Here is a 16146-nt window from a genome sequence, read left to right on the forward strand (position 1 = left end):
ATCAAAATAATTTATCCACCGTTCAATGTCAACACAGTAAGTTTAGGCACAATATAATACACTAATTAATGTCAATGGATCATACATCGAATGAATGTATTATTTTTTATTTAAATTGATATATGTATCTTTTAGTCGGATTTTGTGTCTTTGAGTTGTCTCCCGTCCCTTGTTAGGAAAAATAAATATGGGAAGTAATTTTTAAATGCCCGTTTAAAATACCCAATCAAAATAATATATATTTATTTTAGAGCACCCAATATTAAAATAATATATATACCATTATTGCCTGAAGATAAGTTAATAAAGATAGTTGGACGTTTTCTATGATGTGTGGATTGTTGTTTAGTTCTTCTAAAATCGATGGGCTCTTGGCATGCATTGTAATGACCAAGTTATCACTTGTTAATTACGGTAAACATATAATTAATACATACAGAATGGTACACACACTGTAGACCTATTTGTTTTTAATTGTGTATAGCATGCCACAGTGTGTAAGATAAAAAACAAGTCCATTTCAAAACATGTTATAATATTGCTTTATTTGCACAAAATAAATCTTCAATTCTCTCTTACTCTACTATACACAACTCCCAGTAATATTCGGTCTCTAGTCTGATTGCAAATGCTTTCTTCACACAAATATCGAACTCCGCTACTGCTCACTAATCCACGATTTTCCCCTGAACGCTCCTATAATCATTTCCTAACGATATTTACATCCAACTCGCAACTGTCGCTTCAGTGGTCAGCTGATCACCTTACGTAAATGGTCAGTTCGTCACTGCATTATATTGGTTCTGCTTGACCAATGTCTAGTTGACCTACGCTACCTATCGCTTATCTATGACCAACATTACACTATTTCGTCATCGCAGTGCCACATACAGTATCTTTCTTGTACATGGATAGCTCAAGTGTGTTGGGTCCATGTTGTGTTTTAGTGTTGTTTAGATCTGCTACAATGAAGGTGTGGGTCGCAGGATCTGGTGCGGGCTGATTAGACTGTGGGTTGTGTGGCCATAAATAATGTGATGGCCATTGGTCTTGATAATGGTCCATCTTCATCTGATATTTCATTTGAGATTGTTGGTGACTTGGCTGTATCTGAAAAGTGTGCGCACATGAATTCATTAAGCAGCGTGGATTGTAATCATAGAGGCTCCTCTTCCATTGGTCTTGTTGTTGATTATACTTGCATACAACATTATTGTGTTGGCTAAATGTCAAAAACTAGTCTTCTGCGATTCGAATGGTGTTATCGTAGTTAAATTTATATATTTATCGGGACAGGTCACTTCAATCAAAGTCAAAAGTGCGAGAAGCGATCTAAAAAAACAGTACACTCTATATCTATCAAATACAATTTAAAACAAAGAAGAAATGCAGTTCTATACAAAAATCAAGCAACTTAAACATTTAAGAAAACAATGATTGCGATTTGAAAACGTGAATAAAAACGGACTTTAAACCCTAAATAAGACGGCCGGATCTAATTATAGACAGTGGTAAGCTAAGTTGGGTGTCACCTTGTGCAATACATCGTAGTGTCTTCCCCCCCCCCCAAGAAAACAAAGTGTATATATATATATATATATATATATATATATATATATATATATATATATATATATATATATATATATATATATATATATATATATATGTATATATATATGTGTGTGTGTGTGTGTGTGTGTGTTTCGGCCTACATAAACATATAATTTAAATATATGCCACATACGGGTACATGTATGTGTATAAGCTTTAATCACTGCAGACTTAGTAGTAAGGATGTTTATCTATAGTCTGTTAATAATACAGTCTTTATAGTTATCACGTTTACGTCATAATGCCACAACCCCCCCCCCCCCACCTTCTTGAAATAATTGTCGATTTGCACTTAAAAGACTATTTAACTTAAATTAATTATTGTTGGATCTAACAAAAAAAAAAAAACGGTTTTCTTCTGTTCATTTTGCAAATTTTGGCTTGGTGTCACCCCCCCCCCCCCCCCAAACCGGTGTCACCCGGTACGGTCCGCACCCCCGCCCAGCACTCGCTACGCATCTGATTATAGTGCAAGGATTGTGTGTGCACGAGTTTCATTTTTTATTTTGTCTTTTAAAATCCATGTCAGGTACACATGTAAACATAGTAACATACACACACACAAAACACTCATGATAGCTCACTTATATACATACATTTCAAATTTCCATGTAGTAATTACTTTATATCTGTGTGGGAAAGTACCTGGGCAAGTTCGTGTGAAAGTGTTTGTGTGTGTTTTTTTGTTTGTTGTGAAGGCTTTAACTGTACACATTACATTCACTGCATAATTGTAATGTACAATCTAGTATTTTATAATAAAACATAACCCTATGTAACCAAATCAAACATCGTTAAACACCTGCAGTAACTGATGATTTATTCCGTATACCCGTGTCAGTGTTCTGATCTACACATACTTTGTGTCATATTGGACGCAATTGTCCATTTGTATTGTAATGTTTAGCTATGTATTTAACTACAACTTTACATTACAGGAGACGATATAAACACAGCCAACACAACATTTCAAACTTGCAACTATCTGCATCAAACAAGCTGTACACACTGATATGTTCGTTTGGTAAGGGTAATGGATTAATTTATTCATGGAGTTTTAAAAGTGTGGATGTATTTGACGTATTAGTGTTTTTGGTAATTAAACACAATTAAAAAAAAAAAAAAGCTAAACACAATTTGTCTTGCACGTTGAATTGGCGTCATAAGCACTCTTTATTCGAAAGGCTAGCATACATTTTATAAAACAAAATGCAAAAACAAAATGGCAGAAATAGGGCATGAGGTTTAAAAATCACATTTATATTTAAAAGCGTTATCTGCAAAACTTTGTTGACAAATAAACATCGATCACTGTGTTTCTGTACAGCCAATCAATGTTTGCCTTACGAAAGTGAAACATACGGTTATATCTTCGTGTAAATAAAAATAAATGTAGCCTTAAAACTAAAAAAAAAAAAAACATGTTCAAAGTTAATCCAGTTTTAGTCTACTTCTTCTTGTTCTTCTTCTTCTTCTTCGTTCTTAATTTTTAGTGTGGGAAGGGATCGAGCCTCATCTGCCAGAGGGTTTGAACTCGAGACTTTTTCGAATTTATCAACCATGCGCTATTGCCGACTCGACCACGCCTCCATCACAATTAAGGATTACGTGTCAACTGGTTATGCGCCATTGAGGCCATTGACTCCGATTTCAGCCTGCTTTTCTTTTTGGATTTGCTTACATAGCCTTTGTCCAAGAACAAACCGCAAGGCAGCAGCATAGTTGTCTCTCCTAGAAGAGTGGCTGTCCCGAGCTAACGAACCTCATCTGCCCGAGGGTTCGAACTGAGACTTTTCGGTTAAGCATCAATGAGCTTTATCGACTCGACCACGCCGACCCAGTGTTAGTCATTAGTAACATATTGTTTCATAAAGTATTATCCTAACATCGACCTCCGACAAACTCTATGCAATGAAATCACAGCACATAAATAGTATTTAAATGTTACCAATCACAATTGTTTTTTTACTAAAACATGTTAATGTGTTTGTGACTAGCTTAATGGATAGAACATAACACAGTTTAAACATTTGTTTTTTTTTTTTTGGTTAGCCGCCTATGTCATGCGTACATTGTTCTATTTATAGATGTATAAGGAAACGAGGTTACTATTGGCTGACTATGTATTGTGGATCTGTTGTTCGCTTTATACATGTCTACAGTAGTGTGTTTACTTCTGGCTTTCCTATGGCTTGTGTGTTGTTCTATTTTATTTTATGTTATTTTCAAATCACTAGTCTAGGCCTAACGTTTACAGTGCAGTAGCTTTACTATTAATCATGTTTTTTTTCTTCAAATATACGTTTGAAAGATTCAGTGAAATAAAGACACATGTATGCTAAAACAATTCCACTATCATTTTTAAATAAACGGTTAAAGGGATGCAACAATAGAAATACCGCGTAATTCGAGAAAGCAGTATTGCCTTCCCCTACTAATTACAAAAAGGCATTACATGAATATTAACACTAAAATATACTCAAAATATAGACATAAATATTAGCTGAAGCTTTGAAATATGTTTACGAAGACTTGTAAAACATAGGAAGAAAAGATAGAATAAACCAAATGATTTCTTTCCATACACCTAATATGTTTGTCATTAAACCTTGTTATATATAGTAAATGTATTTAGACCCACAATCTTATCTTAAAGTTCAGGTCCCGGAGTCGAATCTGTAAGACTTTCATTAGTCCACCCAGCTTAGACGGGTACCTGCCTAAGGTTAGAAAAACTGGGACCATATGTTAGGCCTCCGTACAAAATCAATAACACACATTTCATTTTGATTTTAGTCAAAAGGCCGAGAGGTGAAATGGTGCATACAGTCACTCAACTACTCCGACCATTGTGGTATCTACTATAAATTACAGCTTTAATAGCTTGATGAATGATTAAATCAACATGTCTGCCGTATTGAACTCACACACAACTTTATATTTAGCTACATCTGACCCGTTTCTAGCGAAGCACATAAGTATCTTACACTATTACATATTTTCTATTTCAATTAATTTTAAATGTGTGTATACGATTAGTCGCACTCTAATGTACATATTTATTCGTATATGGTTTATTGTTTTATCTTTTTATTTTTTAGTTTACCAAGGCAGAAAAGTATGTAACAATAATTTTCAATATTATTTAGACAGTTTCCAAGGGAAATAACTAGCTATTTATTTGAAAATCTAATTACATTCAATGAAACGGAAACAATTCAAATATCATGGATAAAATCAAATTAAATGTAGATATTTTATATTTAAAAAAAATACTAAAAATAATATCAATAAATCTTTGAATTGTATTTAAATAATCTATGTATTTAAAAACTACACATTGTAGCGATGTGTATTACACATATAGAACAATTTCAATGAAGCTTAATTGATCACTGCTATATTATCAGAAAATGTCATCGCTTAATGAATTTTATTTTAATTAAACTTTAATAAACCAGGGGTCGGCAACCTTTTGAGACGAAAGAGCCAAAAGTTACAATTTACACAATTTCCCAGTTTTTAAAGAGCCACTAACATTATTTTTCCAATATTCTGGTATTTGATTATAATTAAATAAATACATGTAATTGTTTATTTGAAATAAATACCGTTAAATATGAACTAATATTGATTCATAGAAAAACTTGTTTCGCACACAAAAAGAGTTTTAGCTAGCTCTGCTATGATTAAGGACGATCCCAATCCACTTAAGAAGCCAATAACTTTGTTTTTTCTTTTTAGTCTAGCCAGTTAGCCCTGACTAACTGGCTTAGATATAGGTTTGATAACTGAATCGGTCGCTTCTGTCCTTCGGTTCTCACAGTGCTCATCTTCCACCCTACTTGTTCCCCACAGTCCAGTACCTGGCTCCACCGTAGAATACTAATAACTAAAATACTTCGGTAGAGGGATGCATTCTGAATAAAATAACCTTCCCCATTTAACTATATTCGAAAAAGTCGGCACTTCAGCAGTGGCAAGAGTGGAATGGTCGACGTGGGGCTGGCTACAGCACGGCTGTGGGGTTGGGCCTGGTGCCAAAGCGGCTGTCAGCTGTCCATTTACTTTCTACCTCACCTATTTTCACTGTTCTCTAATGAGTTTTTTTAATCCTATTTAAAGTTGTTTTTGTTTACAGTATAATATTTTTATGAGTTTAGTGAATGAAATAATACCATTATTAATCTTTGTGCATGAACTCGAGAGCCGCAACTTGACATCAAAAGAGCCACATACGGCTCGCGAGCCGCAGGTTGCCGACCCCTGGACTATGCCATTGAAAAAATAAAAACACAGTCGCGATATTTGTACCACATTTAGAAGACATGTGACTGATCGATGTTATTTCACAATTTTAAACTTCTTATGTGAATTTCCTGATTTAGCGAATTATATAAAAACTTCACAACCATGTGAACCTTATTCCAGGGATCGGCATCTTGCGGCTCGCGAGCTGCATGCCGCTATTTTGATGTCAAAATGCGGCTCTCCAGCTCCTTCCACAAATATTAATTGTTATAATATTTTATTTTAATAATTTAAAATAAATATTACACTGTAAAGAAACATAACTTAAAACAGAATAAACACACTCATCAGAGAACAGTGAGAATATGTGCAGTAGAAAGTATACGGACAGCCGTTTGGGCACCAGGCCCAGCCCTTACAGCCGTGCTATTGACAGCCCCGTGGCAACAATTCCATACTTGCCACTGTCAAGTGCCGACTTTTTCGAAATCTTTGAATGGGGAATATTATTTCTTCCAGAATGCATTTCCCTATCCGTCAGTAATCATTATTTCGACCTGAGTGACGTAGTTTTTTTTTTAGTTATTGCTTCAAACGGTCGAGCTGGGTCCTTGACGATGGGGTTCATAGTTCAAGGTTAACATAACTTGAAAGAAAATATTATATTTTGGTTAATGTTACATTTCAATATAGGGTAATACACATTGTAGCCAAGGAAGGAAATTTAATTTTTTTTTTAATTGAGTATTTTTACAATATTTATACAGTTAGTGAATTACTTCCCATTTTCACATCCTATTATTATAAGGGAAACGATTCTCATTAAGTTTATATCCTTAGCTATGTAAATGACTTAAAATAATAAAACATTAAACAAGCTATAAAGTTGATCATGTATAGTAAGTGCGTATTTACAAAAAAGTAAATTGTAGAAAAATTATATCATGTTTAGGTGAATGCGCGCTTTGTTTTTGAGTATTTTTGTATTTGCCTATTAACGAAAACTTTATCGAGTTTGCTTACTCTTTTCAAAGACAAAAGATTCAGTCAATTGTAACACTGTCCTGGGATGTATTTGTAGTTCCAATTAATAATGATTTTTTCATTAAAATTAAATGTTGTATGGAACTTATTCTATTATGCATCGGGTTCAATGGACTCAAGCAAGAATAGTCTCTTAGAGTTAATCGAAAGGACTATCAAATATTATAATACGCCACGTGAAAAATTTCCTTGTACTGCAGCTTTATTATCTGTCTGAACTTTTTGTGTTGAGAGAAAGAACAAAATTATATTGTCTACCTGCTACCTTATGATAACAGAACACAAGTCACAACGGGCAACGACAATATATAAGTAAACATTGAAAGATTAATTTTTGCAACTGTAATATTTACTCGTTAAATAATCGACATTGATAAAAAAATTCATAAAAAAACGTTTTAATAACAAGCTTTTATGTACTAATGCACTAAAAAGTAGAAAATAAATTATACACTACTATTTAAATAAGTATAAAGAAAAGCGTGGGTCACTTAGGAATCTACTGGATATATTTACTAATGTTTAGGAAGACACCCACGCTTTTCTTTATAGTAATTTAAATTGTAGTGTATAATTTATTTTCTACTTTTTAGTGCATTAGTACATAAAAGCTTGTTATTAAAACGTTTTTTTCTATGAATTTTTTTTCAGTACTTTACATGTTTTATTTACAATAGTGTTACATGACTAAAGACCATTGCGCGTCTATCGATCTATAGATCTATACTAGATCTAGACCTAGACGTCTAGATTCTAGAATCTTTGAATCTAGATCTAGATCTAGATCTAAATTCTAGACTAGATCTAGATTCTAGATCTACAATCTAGATCTCTAGAGTACTCCTTCTAGAATCTAGTACTAGATTCTCGATATAAATCTATCTAGTCTAGATAATGTGGATCTAGATTAGATCTAGTCTAGATCTAGAAACTTATAGCTAGATCTCTAGCTTAGGACACTTACAGAACTCACAGTCACAGTGAGTAGTCACTGAGTGTGTCACATTCACAGGCCTAACAAAAATAATGAAACGTGCGTTAAAAACATTCTACAAAACCATTGATAACAATTAATAAGAATAATGTTAGATATTAGTAATCTGGGCATAACAGTCATAAAAAAATAAGCCAATTATAATGAAAAGGGATACAAACGAATTTGAAAGCCTGAATCGAACTGAGAAAATTTCCTTGTTCGCCATTTTGTTTTCTTGGATCACCTTGTCCATATTTATGATGGACAATAAATGTTATGACTTTCATCGTTTTACTCTCCCTGGCCACTTCAGTTCAGTTCCAGGTGGGGTCGAGGGCGGTTTTATAAAATATTTTAATTTATACAATAATTCAAAATCATTTTCAACGGCTTATGTTCAACACAAAAATATGAAAATGAGTGTAATCGATGGTTCCCAAACGGACTTAATTTTTGAAAATGTAGCTATAATTTTATCGCTTTCTATATTTTTAAAAATAATTTTTTAAAAATTTAGTATGATTACATCGACTTTTCCTTTCTATTGTGAAAACAAATCACCTTTTTAAGGACGCTAACAGATTCCACTTCATATTGCTTGTGTGATATAATTAATGTAGGGCCTATATGGCATGGTTTGAGCGACATGATATACATAGTGTAGATCAATTTGCGACATGATAAATAATTGAAGACCAATGTGTCGGATGTTACTGAAATGTAGGCGGATGTGTAAGATGCTATTAAAATGTAGGCCTATATGTCGGTCTTACTGTTTGTCTTATCTATCTGTATTGACATTATCTGTTTGACAACATCTGACCCTCAATAAGTTCACATTTGATATACAACTGTGTGTATGCAGGGATATTTAAAAATGTTTTCGGTTGTTGACTGACTACATCACGTTCTACAATGTAAAATAATGTTTATTGATTGTGTGCACCTGTTGTCAAAAAAAAAAGTTTCTATTTATCGACTAAGTTGGTGCTGCCGAACCTTACCAATAAAATAACCAATACATACTGATTTGTAGTTTTATAAGTTTCAGGTGCTTTGAATACATAATATATGACAATAGGGGATTTATCAAGTTAATCAATAGCAAAAAAACACGTCAAAACATATATTTCACCATATATCTGGACAGCGATAGAAGAGGCATTGAGACTTATTAATGTCATAAATGTTAATATTAATTATTAAAATACATGCAACGTGTGCAGAAAATAATATTGTGTAACGAGTACACATAATTATATTGTTTTAGAACCCCCCGCTTCCTCCCCCCCCCCCCCCTCACACGCACAAGGGGATAAATACTTTACATGCATTTTTGGTTGTAATAGAACAATACTTAAAATTTTAAAAAAAATATATAATTTAGCCAATTCAAAAGAAGCATTAGCGATTGTTTAAACTAAATGATTTGCAAGTCTTGGAAACTAACATAAAATAAGCAAACATTGTTTGTTTTTTAAATGCATCAATTTTTAGCATTAATTTAACTCCTTTGTCATGCGTGGGTTGTTCTATTTATAGATGTGTTTACTTCTGTCCTGCCTATGTCTTGCGTGTTGTTCTTTATTATTTTATTTAATTTTAAAATCTCAAACCTATGCCTGGCGTTTACAGTGCAGTACCTTTAGTATCTAGCATGTTTATTTCGAATTTTTTTTGCTTTTAAAACAAAAAAAGTTTGAAAGAATCAGTGCAAAAAAAAAATTTACTAATGTATGCAGAAACAATGCAACTATCATTTTTTAAATAAACTGTCAAAGGGACGCAATAGCAGAAATACCGCGTAACTAAAGAAATGTATATTTCCTTCCCCTACATATAAAAAAAGGCATTAGATTAAATATTTTAATTAAGATAATATACTAACAATTTATCACGATACCTAATCTTACATCGTTGTTTTAACTATTTGCACATGATAATGCGCATGTACACATACGTATGACTAAATGGTATGTTTTAAAAGTAACGTAATTAAATATTGGTCGTACATAAAATACATAGATCTTAGCTGCAGCTTTTGAATATGTTTACGATGAATTGTAAATCATAGGAAGAAAATATAGAATAAACCAAATGATTGCTATCCATACACTTAACATTTCCGTCAGAAACACATGTTATATATAGTAGATGAATTTAGACCTTTATATTCCAAAATCCCTGATCCGAAAGTTCGGATCCGGAAGTTAAATCTGTATTACACCCAGCTCAGATGGGTACCTGACTAACGTTTGGAAAACTGCGGCCACAGCTAAGACCTCCGTACAGAACCCGTGACATATAGAACACGTTGATCTTAGCCAAATGGCCGATAATTTAAGTGGTGCAATCAATCATTCGACTACTTAGACCAATGTGGTGAATGCTTCATTTAGGATTGTAACAACATATGGTCTTCCATATTGAATCGCATCCAACTTTATATTGAGCTACACCCGACCCGCTCCCAAAGTAGCAGATGCATATTTTACATGGTTAGATATTTTCTATTTTAGTTCATTTTAAATGTGTATACTAGATTAGGCTCACTGCAGTGTACATGTTGTTATTTTAGTTCACAAAAAAATTAATTCCCATTTTGAAAGTATGCAAGGGAAATAATTTGGTGTTTAATTGACAAATTAAGTACATTTAATGCATCTATATATATAATTCTCTTCTGGGAGCCGTTAGAAAACAAGCTGCAAGCGCGCGCCTTGCAGTCCCCTCTTTTTCTCTCTATCGCTACCATCCCCCCCCCCCCCCTCACATGGTCAGGTGAGTTGTAGTTCACGCTAAATGTTCAGTTTGGTGACGGCTATTAGGGGCAAATAATTCAGTTTGTAACTATTTGAAACTTAGTGGAGGTAACTAAGAGGAGGCTGCTTTCACGGGGGGGGGGGGGGGGGGATGGGGGTTTAGTGTTTTAAAGCAAATATTTTCAGTGACAGCATTGGTACTGTCGAATTCACAAATTATGAATTACTGAAAAGTAGAAAAAACAACTAAATAGCGGCGTATGATACACCGCGGGTCGGCTCGTTGGGAATAATTCAAATAAAAGGGACGCAATGTTTTGTTTCTAAAAACATACAATCTTTAACATATTCTATTATTAATTGAAAAATGATAAAAACTTTAATATGTGTCCTTGCTTTCTATATAAAATGGCTATTCCATTATTGTTTAAACACAGTTGCGATATGTGTTACACATTTAGAAGAGATTTGATGAAGTCTGATTGATCGATAAGGCCATTCCCTATTGTTGATGTAGAATTATTTTAAAAACTTCACAACTGATAGAATCCCTATTCGTGTAGCCATCATTGACATTTTTTTCCTGTGAACGGTGCAATAAAACTTTTAACACATCTGTTATAACATTTCTCCGGAAATCCCAGACTGACCCTAATTTAACCCACATTTATAGACCTACTTATATTTTTAACATCCTACTATACAATTTTACCAAAATCCTAGATTGCCAAATTAGAACCATTCACACACAAGTTAATTCATGTTGACCAACAATACAATATCACAGGGAGGAAAATATACATTCACTATCACCTAATCAGAGATATTATTTAGTGTACACATGATAATAACACCCCAGCATGCATACTCATCTTAGAGCAGGAGAAAAATTTCCGCCGAGTAGCGCACACATATCTTTACACAATTCTCAAAGAAAACAATCTGGATAAAGATTATATTTTACAAACTACACACCCACCTACTGATAGATCCTAAAATTAATTAGACAATGCCCCCCCACCACCTCACATCCTTTTACATACTTGCAGTCGCATTATAACTCATCTTATAAAGCATTAGGTACAATACATTCATCAGAGCAATAGACATACCAAACTTATCGAACACAACAATTTTAGTCTACGCAGAAGATACAGCTTTTACTCTCCAAACAAAAACAATCCATATCCTTAATATTCTCCTGTCATTACAATGTCAGTGGCTTCACACGTTGTGTCTGTGTCTTGTTGATCTAGTTAGATTATGTACATTTGGTTTTAGCGTCTCTAAACACCAATTAATGTTATCATTTTTTTTAAATATTTTAATCATTGTGGGTAGGCGCCGGTAAAAAAAATATACTCGTTATAAAACAATTATTTCTTTACAGCTTTTTAAAGATAGGCCTACATCTGCATATGCATTTTCACTATAAAAAGGTGGTGAAAAAATCCTGGTAACTATGACAACGGCGGTCATCTTGAAAAATTAACCCCTTCGTAGGCTTTCCACCATTCATCAAATATTATATTTTAAGCCCAAAAAGTAATGCATTCACAATTATCTTCCATATTTTGGGGTTCTCAGCTTAAATTTTTTTTCTATTGTCCATTGTGCATATCTCCTGCGTTTTTCTTCCTTTGATTTATCAACTTCTGATGGGGTTCAAGTGAAATTCTTGCCTCTACGACCAGGTCTTGAGGTGATTTCTTTGATATAATCCCTAAATGTGAGCTCTCGCTACCATTTGCCTATATTCAAGTTAAGTTTTGCATTGTAGCCAGTATTGAATTCTTGTCACATGTATATATAAATGGCCTTTTGACTTCAAATCTTTATCTTGGCATCACATTATCAATGTATGAAACATGGAGATCAGGTTCAGTGGACCATGTAGTCTTCACAGTTTAGAACTACATGGTATCTGTGAGTTTAAAAAAAAAATCCCCACTGTGGCATGTACAGTTTACTATGATCGATAATTAGAGTTACCAAGCACTCAAAAAAAAGATTTAATTGCCTAAAATATTGTGATCTTCCTTTCAATCAACATCTATTGTCCATTTTTCATAAACACAGTCAATGACTTTTATTTGAAACCTTACTTTCAGAAGCCACTAGTTGAACATAATACCTTGATTCAGTCTGTTTTTTTTTTTTAATATCTCAAGGACGTTTGGTTGTTCATGTTTTGGGCAAGTTTAGTTATATTAATGATAATGAAAAAAACATAACATATTTGATACGAGATTATATTGTGGTTATCTATGTAACAAGTACAGTTATACATTATCATTTGTCCAAAGAAAGTTAGATAAAAACACAGCCACAAACACAATACTTAGAGTTTTTAAACAGCTAGGAGAACGTTGCAGTTGATGCTCTCTAAAATGTATCATGTTCATCTTCACCTTCCTACATCATATACAGATCAGAGCCAACAGATGGGGGAAGTGATCAACAAAGTATTTTACGACCCCCACCTTTCACGTGCTAGTCTCGTAGTTTTTGATGCAAGCAACATGGCTGGGATTTCAAGTATTTTTAAACTTCTATTTTATAAAATCATGAAAGCGAGTTGACCGAGAGGATGTTGTCAATGTACCAGGACTTTAATATGTGCACTTTGAAATTAGTTAGAACATGTAATACAAATGGGAATGTGGGGGGGGGTGTCCAAAATAATTTTAAAAAAATGTTTGGACGTCATATATGGATGACCTTTAAGAGATTTACGTACCTGAAGGCTTTATTAATTTAATCATTAAATACTATGTTTTATGTATACTATTGTTATATTCTATAAAATGTTGCACCTGTATTTTAAATTAATAGGTGTTTAATTACACAATTTCGTATATTTTACTCGGCTTGCTATTTGTGGCAGATTTGCATTGTTTCCCTTGAAAACATTAAATATTGCATTTAACAAGGGGAGGTAATTACTCTTAATAAATAAACATGTTCATTGGCAAAATCAAAACTATAATAAAATGTAAGATCAACCAAAATTATGAGAAAAGCAAGTGCTTACATAAGAACAGTAAATGGCGTTTTTCTTCCTTTGATTTATCAACTTCTGGTGGGGTTGAAGTGAAATTCTTGCCTCTACGACCAGGTCTTGAGGTGATATTTGTTTGATGTAATCCCTAAATGTGAGCTCTCGCTACCATTTGCCTATATTCAAGTTTGGTTTTGCATTGTAGCCAGTATTGAATTCTTGTCACATGTATATATAAATGGCCTTTTGACTTCAAATCTTTATCTTGTCATCACATTATCAATGTATGAAACATGGGGATCAGGTTCAGTGGACCATGTAGTGTTCACAGATTAGAAGTACATGGTATCTGTGAGTTTAAAAAAGAATCCCTGCTGTGGCATGTACAGTTTCTATGATCGATAATTAGAGTTACCAAGCGCTCAAAATAAAAATTATTTAACTGCCGGAAAATATTGTGATCTTCATTTCTATCAAGATCTATTGTCCATTTTCCATAACCACAGTCAATAACTTTTATTTGAAACTGTGTTTTCAGAAGCCAATAGTTGAAAATAATATCTTGATCCAGTCTGTTTTTTTTTTTTAATTATCTCAAGGACGTTTTGTTGCTCATGTTTTGGGCAAGTCTAGTTCTATTGATGATAATGAAAAAACATAACATGTTTTGATACGAGATTATATTTCGGTTATCTGTGTAACAAGTACAGTTATACATTATCATTTGTCCAAAGAAAGTTAGATAAAAACATGGCCACAAACACAATACTTAGAGTTTTTAAACAGCTAGGAGAACGTTGCAGTTGATGCTCTCTAAAATGTATCATGTTCATCTTCACCTTCCTACATCATATACAGATCAGAGCCAACAGATGGGGGAAGTGATCAACAAAGTATTTTACGACCCCCACCTTTCACGTGCTAATCTCGTAGTTTTTGATGCAAACAAAAAGGCTGGGTTTCCAGGTATTTTTAAACTTTTATTTTATAAAATCATGAAAGCGAGTTGACCGAGAGGATGTTGTTAATGAAACAGGACTTTAATATGTGCACTTTGAAATTAGTTAGAAAATGTTATACAAATGGGAATATAAGGGGTCATCCATATATGACGTCCACATGGGTGAGGGGGGGGGGGTCTGAAAAAATAGACTTTTGCGAATTAAGTGGACTTTTGTGGGTAGGTTGTCCAAAATAATTTTTAAAAATGTTTGGACGTCATATATGGATGACCTCTAACGAGATTTACGTACCTAGAGGCGTTTTTATTTAATCATTTCATACATCATATTTTAAAACGTATGTTCCGTGTTTTACGTCTAGGGATAAAAGTTATTGTATAACAGTACTTGTTACATACATTTCCGACGTTAAAAGTCGAGCAGGAGAACAAGTCAAATGTTGCTTAAAAGCATTAGAAAAAAATTCTAACTCTAAACTGTACATGCGGTGGAATGATCATTAATTAGATTTTATTGCATCTCTTTGAAAATGTTAAATACAAATATAAGGCTTTCAATTCTTGAAATTAAAATAAAGTTTTAATAATCAGTCGAAGTAAAACTAAACAATTTGAAGGTTTGTGTATACAATTATTATATTCTATGAAATGTTATATTCTGTTTTTAAATTAAAGGTGCTTAATTACACAATTAGGTATATAATTTACTCGGCTTGCTATTTGTGGCATATTTGCATTGTCTCCCTTGAAAACATAAAATTTTGCATTTAATAGAGGGAGGTAATTACTCTTGGTAAAATCAAAACCATAATAAAATGTAAGATCAACTAAAATTTTGAGAAAAGCGAGTGCTTACATAAGAAAAGTAAATGGCTGTCAGACATTGAGAAAAGAACATGCGACAGTCGTGGGGTTAGAACTGTAGGATCTGTTTCATCATTTTTTTTCTCACAGTCTACTGTTTCCTTCAGAAAATGTTCACAAACTGTGGCTGTTACGGGTGATTTAAATATAAAAAAGTAACAATCCCAATATTAGACATATTGTACCTATGTGGTATAACATATACAGAGAGTCCGACAAAAAAACAACAAAGACAAATGTACAAAACTAAAGGGGAAAAAAGTAAACAAAACTAGAAAAACCTGCCAGGATAGCACAATGAAATAGACCCATTATACCCTAAATTATATTTATATCAACAACAGAACAATTTCCACCAACTACATCAAACAAGTAAACTCTACTTCACTTGCCCCATAGACCGTAAGGTTTGAAAGGGAAACTTTACTTTTACTTTTTACATCAAACAAACAAAAAAAAATCATATTAGATCGTTTAGATTTAAAAACAACCACCAAACGACACTTAAAATTAGAAATAAACATGTAAGTGTGTCTTATTTATGTTAGTCCTATAATTCACACTGACAAATTGAGTGAAATACGACTCGCTCTAAACAAGACATGCGTATATCCAAATTCTGCATGAACACAATGGTCTATTTACGTTAATGTTACATTCAACGTAACGGTAA

The 16146-nt window shown here is 33.2% G+C and overlaps 1 pseudogene; it reads left to right on the forward strand.

The window, feature by feature from the left end:
- The first annotated feature begins 1037 nt into the window (after window positions 1–1037).
- Window positions 1038–16146, forward strand: part of LOC131930782 (prefoldin subunit 4-like) — a 32022-nt pseudogene continuing 16913 nt past the window's right edge.

This window comes from Physella acuta, unplaced genomic scaffold, assembly GCF_028476545.2.
Source record: "Physella acuta isolate Inbredline_101_S28 unplaced genomic scaffold, ASM2847654v3 ptg001845l, whole genome shotgun sequence".
Taxonomy (NCBI): domain Eukaryota; kingdom Metazoa; phylum Mollusca; class Gastropoda; family Physidae; genus Physella; species Physella acuta.